Raw genomic sequence first — 9,585 nt, 5'->3', positions numbered from 1 at the left:
GTTATAAGGTAATTTTTTTGTTGTTCTTTCAGTTTTAATTGGGGTTGTGGGAAGGGCAGTAGGTTAGTAATAATGATGCAATAACAACAAAAAGAGGGCCATTATAACATTTTTCAAACTGCACAGAAGAGAACACAAGGAATTTTGGAAGGAAGAGCAGACAAGCAGGACAGTTTGGAAAGCAATGTGTAGAGTTGGGTTTTTTTTTTAATGTACTTTTAAAAAGAAAGTGGTATAAAATAGACATACATAGTTTTGGGTAGAAGTCACTTTCTGTGCTCTGCTACTTGTGCAGAAATGTTCGTGTGTGTGTGTGTGTGTGTGTGTGTGTGTTTAAATTCAAAATAACAAATACAATTTAAAAAACTTAAAGTGTCAGAGAAAAAAACACCTAAAAGTAAAAATAAGATGAAATAATATAAAGAAAATGGGCTTGATAACCTCTATTGTCAGCTCTATATCAGCATCCTTTGAGCTTATGATCCTATAAACTCTACTTTAAGAGGCCTAGGTTCATATCATGTCCAGAAACATATATATATATGTGTGTGTATATACACACACATACATATACACATATTATATACACAATATATATACACATGCACACATATGTATATGTATAGTCACATATATACATATATGTGTATCTCTAAGCAATACATATATGCATACATATATATACACATATATGTATACCTACAAATAATACATAGTACATATATTTTTCTGTATATGTTATGATACCAAATATAGAATTTAAGTCTCTCTACCTTTCCCTCCATGTATGTTCCGCTCCTCCCTCTGCTCCATCTGGTGTCAAACACTGCCCTGTGTAACAGTCCTTTCAAAGTTGTGCTGAAGCCACCTCAAACTAGGTCAGAAAAGCTAATTGTTAAATTTTTAGGGTGAGCATTTATACCTCGGAAATCAGTAAATGCTACAAATCAGGGCTTGATTTAATGTTTTGTTGATTGTCAAGATTTAAAAGTGTGATGGAGAAAATGTTGATAATCCAGATTTAACTTTTAAAAAGGATATTGTGTCCCTGTACATTTTTGGAGTACAGAGCATTTGTTAAAAATTCACGAGCATATCCTGACATTATTTATACCTCATTCACAGCATTTCTTGTTCTTAAACTTCCCTCTTCCCTTCTTTCCACTTCTGTAAATCCTAATCATCCTTCAATCCCTAGCTCAGGTTCATTCCTAGAAGAAGCCATCCTTAAACTGTCAACCTCATCTGTAGGTAAAGCATGTTTTGTGTCTCTCTACCTGGTTCTTATCATGCTCTGTCTCATACTAGGGTTATTTTTGTCCCTATCTATCTCCTTACTATACTGTGACCTCTCTAAGACCTTCAGGGACAGTGCACTGGGCACTGTATTGAGTGCCAAGGATACAAAGGAAGACAAAATAACAATTCTTACCCTCAAGGAGTTCACATTCTAATGGAAAAGAAAATTTGTAAATAATTAGGTATATATTAGATAAATAGATAAGATGTGTGTATGTATAAAAAATCTAGATATATATCTCTAAATAACATGATATGTACAGATATAATATAGATTTTATATTTTAAATGTTATATACAATGTAGAAATAGAATATATAGCATATTATATGTTATGCACCTATATAAAATATGTAATATATTATACACCTATATATAATACATAGCATATTGTATGTTGTATACCAATATATAGTATATTGTGCATTATATACCTTTATACAATATATTGCATACAATATATAATATATAGCATATTTATATACCTGTGTGTAATATATTGCATGTTATATGTCTATATAATAATCTATAATCTATTATATCTTATATATGCCTATATATAATATTATATATATTATACATACATACAGAATAGATAGAAGCTAAACTGTAAGACATTGTCAGCTGAGGGAAGTAGAAAAGACCTACAGCAGAACATGGGATCTGAGCGGAGTCTGGAAGAAATTCAGGAAAATGAAGAGGTAGAAGCGAGAAGGCATCCCCTTCCTGGCATGAGTCCAGAGATGGAAGATGGTATTTTGTGCTCTAGGGGCAGCAAGTAAGCCAGTGGAGCTGGAGTGTCCAAAGGTAAAGAAGGTGTAGAAAGGCTGGAAAAGTAGGAGGGAGCCAGCTAACAAAGAGTTTCACGTTGAGAAAGACAGCTTTGGGCGTGGTGCCTCCCTCAATGCCAAACACAGGGGCTTACACACAATGAACTCCAAGGAAACATTTGTATATTTAAGTTTAAGTTGCTTGCCTAGGTTGCTGGAAATACCAGACAGATGTGTTTTCAGGTCAGCATGGCCCTGTCAGATGTGAAACTTTAGCTTTGTTCCTTATTCCTTCTTTCTTGAAGCAGCAGCTTCAAATTTGGTTTGGGGAGGGGTGGAGAACGAAGAAGGAAACTTATTTATTATTGTGCTTTCCAAAATGAGTACTGTTGAGAAATGTAACAGATATTGTGTTACTTTGTTTAATTTTGGGTTAGTGGGGGACTAATGCCTGAAATTCCACCATTCATGCTTCCTCCCTGCCTTTATTACAGCTTTAGAGACATTTCTGAGAGCAGTGAGACCACTTGCATCATCAGTCATGTGCTAACTGCTTGGAGTAATTTTTGGTGGGTGGGAAGAAGGAAAATAATGTGAAAGCCCTGCCTGTGGATGGCTGGGAGCCACAGAAAAGGAGGTGGGCACCTACACCTACCTGCCAACCTTTTTGTTCTGAGAAGGAACTTGCCCTACTTTTAAGAAATTGCCAAGAAACCTTGAAGATAGTCATTCCAGAGAGGCAAAATTAGTGTCGATACTGTTCTGATACATTCGAGGACAAAAAACAACCCAAAAAATGAAAATGCCAAGCCTGGTGATGACTACAGCTGCATCAACAAGAAAACCAGCATGCCAAGCTGGAGAGAGCCCTGGAGCGTGAGGCAAGAAGTTAAAGATATCACAGTACCTGTTATATTTCTCAACATCATTCATTTGGATAAGGATAACACAATAAGTTGGAAACTGCAGCTTTTTAAAAAATTGATATAAGAAGTTATAATTTATTAAAATTTTCAAAAATTAAATGTATATTCAATTGTCTTAATTTTTGTCTGATTATTTTAAAAGATAAGATAAATAGACAGTTTTTTTGAAGAGAAAATCCATCGGAGCAACTAAAACTAGGTAGGAGTAAATAGAGTAGAGATGGTTTAATTAGCAGAATAGTGGAAACACAAAGACAGACAAATTCAGAAAATATGCTACACTTTGTTATTATGATTCACAAATTCTGTTATTGATGAAAAGGGAAAAGACCAGTGTGTTTGCTTTGTAAATGCTTTAGCTACGGATGTCATGAAATCTAATAAAATTAAATATATTGAAAGTGTATGTACAAAATAATATTGACCTTGGTTGATGTCAGTGGGAAATGTTTGCGGAGTGCTGGAAGCAGCTCTAACCGGCTTGCATGATGGTTCAGAATCAAGTGAGACACTATTTGTAAGGCACTTGACGTAGTGCCTGGCACATAGTAGGCACTTAACCAATATCTGTTCTTTTCTCTTCCCTTATTTAATTATCAGTGTGAGAACTTGTATCTCAGAAATCAACCACTTACACAAATCAACACTTAATGTATTACTTTATTAATTGTCTAAAGTGTTAATCATGTCAATAAAACTTAAAAGTGTATTTGTATATATTCCCATCTTCTTCCCCCTTCCAGCACACTCCTGTCATGCTCTATAAACGTTGTTTGAATTTAGCTGGGATGCAGAGAATGAAGTCATTCAGGGAATGAAGTCATCCCAGACTGGAGGCTAATAAAAACAGGTATTTATTTGTCACTTTAAGCTTTGCAAAGTCTTCATTTCCATTATCTCATTTGAGCTTCATCCCTAGATATAGTGAGACATGAACGTAATATAAAAACAAAACACATCAGTAAAATTTACATTTTGAAAGTCAGCATGTAGAATATGCAGGCAAGGTGAGGTGACTTTTACAGAGATAATTAGATGCCTTTAATAAGCAAAAACAAATTAAAGAAAAAACACATCCGTGATATAAAAAGGGGGCTTGTATCATATAATCAAATAAGTTTGCTTTATGGCAATGACCTCCAAAGCGGGGGCACATACTCTAAGAGTAAAGGAATAAGTTAGGATTTTCATTTGTATATTTTTCATCTAAAATATTAGAAAAACTTGAGCTTTATTAATATTTAATATATAGTTGCCGCAGGCGCCTTCACTTGGTCCAAATGCCAGGTGGTCATTTATCCTGTGTGTTATACAAAGTATCTTAAGGGAAGAGAAAGTGTCCACAGTGTAGCATCAATGACAATGGCACTCTTAATCATTTTGTCACTTTCAGCTAAGTACAATCCATAGAATGCTGACTAGAGTTAAGAAGCCCTGATTTCCACTCCCAACTCATTCACTAGCTGTGTGACTCTGGGCAAACAAGTTAACCTCTCTCCAACTCAGTTTCCTCATCTGTATAATAAGGATAATGATAGCACCTATCTCCCAGCATGACTAGCTGCCGCTCAGTTGTGTCCAACTCTTCGTGACCCCATTTTGGGGTTTTCTTGGCAAAGATACTGCCATTTCTTTCTCCAGCCCCTTTTACAGATGAGGAAACTGAGGCAAACAGGGTTAAGTGACTTGCCTAGGGTCACGCAGCTAGTAAGTGTCTGAGGTCAAATTTGAACTCAGAAAGATGAGTCTTCTTGACTCCAGGCTGAGTGCTCTCTCCACTGCGCCACCGAAGAAACCCTTGAGTTAGTGTGACAATCAGATAAACAACCGTAAAACCGAAGTATCATATAAATAGTAGGCACCGTCATGATTCCAATATATTTTAAAGTTTGTGATAGTAAATTTATGCTATCTAAATTATGTTATGTGATATATAATTATCTATATTATTTTAATAGATTATAGATATATCTATTATCTATATTATCTAATATGTAAAATTATATTATCTAATACATAATTATATATAGTTTTTATAGATTACAGATATAGCCATATCTAATTATCTATATTATCTAGTTTGTAAAATTATATTATCTAATATATAATTGTCTATATTGTTTTTATAGATTATAGATATATTTATATCTAATATCCACATTATCTAATACATAGTATATAATATGTAAAGCTATATTGTCTAATTCCAACAAAACTCACACACAGTATGGACAAGTAGCTTTAAAAGATTCCTGCAAAGGAAACATGGATTGAAAATAACCCTAACAGTGTGAGCCTGAGTGATAGCACAGCAGTAATTCTAGCCCAGAAACTCTTAACAAAGATAAAGAGAGGATAAATAGATGACAAAAAGAAATTTCAAACAATTTCCTTGAAAACTTTGATTTATTTTTTGAACAACTACTTGTCAGGTCTGATGAGATTATCATTATTCTACAAATTATTATTTACTCGATGAATTTACCTCCAATCTCCTTAATGATGACCCTGCCCCTAAGTGTAAAATGTGCTTTTGGCAATTAGCTAATGATGGTATTAAGCCATTAAGATCAGTGAGACGTTTTAAAGTGGGCTTTTGTTGCCAAAATATGTGCCACCTAGAACAATTCTCCTATCTGCCCAATTAAACTTGTAAACAACGTTTCCTGGCCTGTTTAAAAACCTTTCAAATGAAACATTTCTTGAACTCACTGGTGAAAAAAATATATTAAAATGCAGCACTTTCAGATTCATTTGCAAGCACATGTAATTGGCATCAGGGAAGGTGGAATTTGATGAACTCAGTGGTTTCTACAAAAGCCTTTGCCTCACTGGGTGATAGCAAAGCGGATAGAGTGCTAAGTCAGGAGTCAGGAAGACTCACCTTCTCGAGTTCAAGTGTGACCTGAGACACTTGCTAGCTGTGTGATCCTGGGCAAGTCACTTAACCTTTTTTGCTTTAGTTTCCTCATCTGTAAAATGAACTGGAGAAGGAAATGGCAAACTACTCCAATATCTTTGTCAAGAAAACCCCAAATGGAGTCACGAAGAATCAGACACAACTGAACTATAAGAACAAATTGTAAAATGAGTGTCACGGTTCAGTGAGTGGAGCCAGCAAGGCCCTTCTCCTTTTAGGATCTCCAAGTCTTTGGGAAGCAGCCTTTGCAGCTAGGAAAGCCATTAAAACCAACCGTCAGGAGAGACTGACCTTGGGGCCCATGCGCAACAAAGCGTCCAACTGAGATTTATTCTTATTAATACTAGCCAAGGCAAAAATATTACACAGCACTAAAAAACAAAACGAAATATTTCATTATTTTAAAATACTGTTTGTTCTTAGCCTTTAAAAATGCCTACTTTTGTGTTTGTTTTATAATGCCCAGGGTGTCCCATACATTTTAGTGTAAATTGCACCAATTATATACACAAGGTAGCATATGAATATAATATACAAATACATTTACAGTACAGGCTCAAGAAGTTCTCACCGACAGCGGGTACACAGTCCAAAAGTTTGGAGACTGTCGTTCCACCCTACGCCCCCAAAATGGCACAGTGGCAACAACGGTCACAGCTAATGCGTATGTAGAACTTCCTACAAGTCAGGCGTTCTACAATGTTTTTCTCTTATTTGATCCTGACCAAACCCTGCGAGGCAGGAGCTTTTATTATTCTCATTTTACAGATAAGAAAACCTAGGTAAGTAGAGGTAAAGCGATTTGCCCAGAGTTACATAGCTAGGAAGTATCTCAGGCCAGATTCAAACTCAGGCCTTCCAGACTCCAGAAACAGTCTGATCCATCCATGTTATTTACTTACCAATCAGAGGTATCACCAGGATTTGACAAACCTAGGTCATTACCCTGGGCCCAGGATCCTCGGCAGGAAAGTAGATCGTTCCCTGAGATGAGCCCAAAATAAGACCCAGGGGCAAGATATGCCTGTATGTATGTTTGTGCATGTTTCTGTGCGTATATTATACATTTAAATAAATGTTTGTATACACACTCATTTAGTATACCTCTGGTTTTTCCTTTTCCATTTACATTCTTCAAGCTGTATAGGATCTTTCTGTGAGTTTTCCTTTTCTTTTCTGTGCCTTGGTTTCTATATCTGAAAAATATAACCTTTTACCTTCCTCAGTGGGCCAGATGATCTGGGGCTTGGAAATCCTTGGACCAAAGAGGCTAGGCATGTTTTCTCCAACCTGAACCTACATTTCTCTTTAGTCCTGAGGAGGATCCCCTTTCCCCCCACCCCTGACTTTGGAAAAGTCTGAATCTTTCTCCCCAAGGTCATACAGCTATAGATGCTCTAAGAGTCAGAGAACTTAGAACATAGGTAGGCCTTAGAACCAAGAACACAAGCTAGAACTGGAGCGAGCCTTAGAACATAGAGGGTGGAATGTCAGAGTAAAAGAGTCTTTAGTATATAGACTATAGACCCTCAGCTGCGAAGGTCTTTGGTAATCATTTATTCCAAGCACCTCCTTTTGTAGATGGGAATCTGAGACCCAGAGAGAGAAAGGAGTTTACTCAAGGGTTATCCATCCCCTTAGTGTCTTCTCCAGGGGCGTGTTCCCAGGTTCCCCAAGTCCCCTGTCTTAGGGACTGGAGCCAAGCCAAGAACACCCTCCCTCCCCAGGGATCAGGCAAAAAGGCAAAGTCCAGGACCAGGGGAAGGACCGATCCCACTGGCCTGCCACGAGCCCCTTTATGGTCAGTGGGTGGTAATGTTTTCCTATCCAAGAAACACCCAATTAAGGGCATCAGCAGTTTACCAAATCCCTTTTCTCCACCCAGGGACAGGAAGACCCCGCCCCACTGAGTTCTGGAGCAGGGCAAAAGCTGCCAGAAAGCAACAAAACGAGCCTGGCCTAGAGATTCCTTTAACAAGCCAGCTTGCTAAAGGTAACTCACACTAATGACTTCCCGAGGTTAATTGCCGTGAGTAATAGGCTCCTCTAATCTGCCTGCCTCCGGGCTGCTCCCAACGGCCTCAGGGAGGCCCCACGTGCCTGTGGTTCCCAGGACCATCGAGAGTGATCCCAGTGATACCAGGAAGCTCCCAGGGGAGAGCACCTGGGCTCCAGAAGGACTTTGGGGATGGATTCTTGGACTTTGTTGATAGGGTTTGTCCTTCATTCTCAAAGAAGACCAAACACCTCTGAGGATGATGCCTTGACTTGCAAATGAATTGGATTTAAATGAGACAGGTCTGTGCAAAGTCATCAGCCTCACTTTCTCCTCCAGAGCCATCTGGGTTCAGTGGCCAGATAAAGAAGACTGGAGATGGTTCTGATGCAGTGGGATGCCTTGGCCTTTTTAAGCCAGGATCTGTCCCAGGTCTTGGTTTGTCTGAGGCAATGCCCATTCTGTGATTTAAGGCAAGCTAAGAAATGAGGCAGGGGTCAGCCATCCAGAGCGGCACTTACACCTGCAGCCTGAGATGGAACTTGTTTCCCTGCTGCTGCTATGCCTCTTCTCAGCTATTTCGGGGAAACCTCATGTGCTTTGGAGGGAACTCTTGGAGCTGCCAGGAGCTCTCAACTGAGACAGACTCAACTGATCTCTCAAGCCGCTCAGCACTGGCTTACATGAGCTATGGCTGCTACTGTGTCATTGGAAGAACTGGTTGGCCCCGGGACAAAAGTGACTGGTGCTGCCAAAAACATGACTGCTGTTATAACAAGGTTGAGGAGGCTGGTTGTTCCCCCAAGATGGAACGCTAAAATTGGGAATGCAGAGACCAGAAGGTGGAATGTGGTGCCAACCTGAACAAGTGCCAAGAAATGATGTGCAAATGTGACCAGGAAATTGCCCACTGCTTGACCACAGTAGAATATAATGCAAAGTACTTTTTCTTCCTCCATGCCCTTTATGAAAATAAGCAGCCGAAGGGTGACTGACATACCTTGGAAATTTTCTTTTGGTTGCGGGTATATAAAAATAATTTTCCCTAAAGAAAAAGCAGTATCAGTGTTCCAGTAAGGGCAAAATAAAGGTTCTTAGCTACTTCTGCCTCATAGGCCTAAGGCATGGACCCCATCTATTGCCATGCTGCATCTCAGCTGAAACCTAGCTAGAGGCCATTTCGTTACCTTCAACTCAAGGACAAATCCAAGAAACCGAGTTGTTCTAATGGGAAAATGGGAGGTTAAGGGAGTTCTTCCTATTTTACCTATATTTTTATTTTTACCTGTATCGTCCCCTCCTGGCGACAATGCTAAACCCCTACTAAATGGCGATTTAAATCCAAGGAGACAGGCAAAGGCAATTCAGTTTAAGAGAAAGCAGGTCTAATAAATATGTCAGAAGACATGGGTTCTAATACATACCTCTTATCTCACTGTATGGCCAAAGGTTTAGCATCTTATAAAATAAAAACTTAATCTCTCAAATTCTGCTTTTATAATCATAAATTGGCCTTTATCCCCCAACATTTTTTATGGACTTCTCTTAACCTTTAGAAATTTTAGCTGGTAAACATTTTTTACCCAGTTTACTCTATGGCTCTCAAGTAGCTAGGTGGTGAGGTAGAGTACTGGTCCTAGAGTCAGGAAGACCTGAGTTCAAATCTGGCCTCAG

The 9,585-nt window shown here is 38.4% G+C and overlaps 1 pseudogene; it reads left to right on the top strand.

Moving 5' to 3' along the window:
• The first annotated feature begins 8,144 nt into the window (after window positions 1–8,144).
• LOC140530212 (group 10 secretory phospholipase A2 pseudogene) lies at window positions 8,145–8,931 on the top strand (annotated as a pseudogene).
• Window positions 8,932–9,585: the final 654 nt, after the last annotated feature.

Source organism: Notamacropus eugenii, chromosome 1, assembly GCF_028372415.1.
Source record: "Notamacropus eugenii isolate mMacEug1 chromosome 1, mMacEug1.pri_v2, whole genome shotgun sequence".
Taxonomy (NCBI): Eukaryota; Metazoa; Chordata; class Mammalia; order Diprotodontia; family Macropodidae; genus Notamacropus; species Notamacropus eugenii.
Note: the sequence above shows the minus strand (reverse complement) of the source record. Positions and strands in the feature narration are given on the sequence as shown.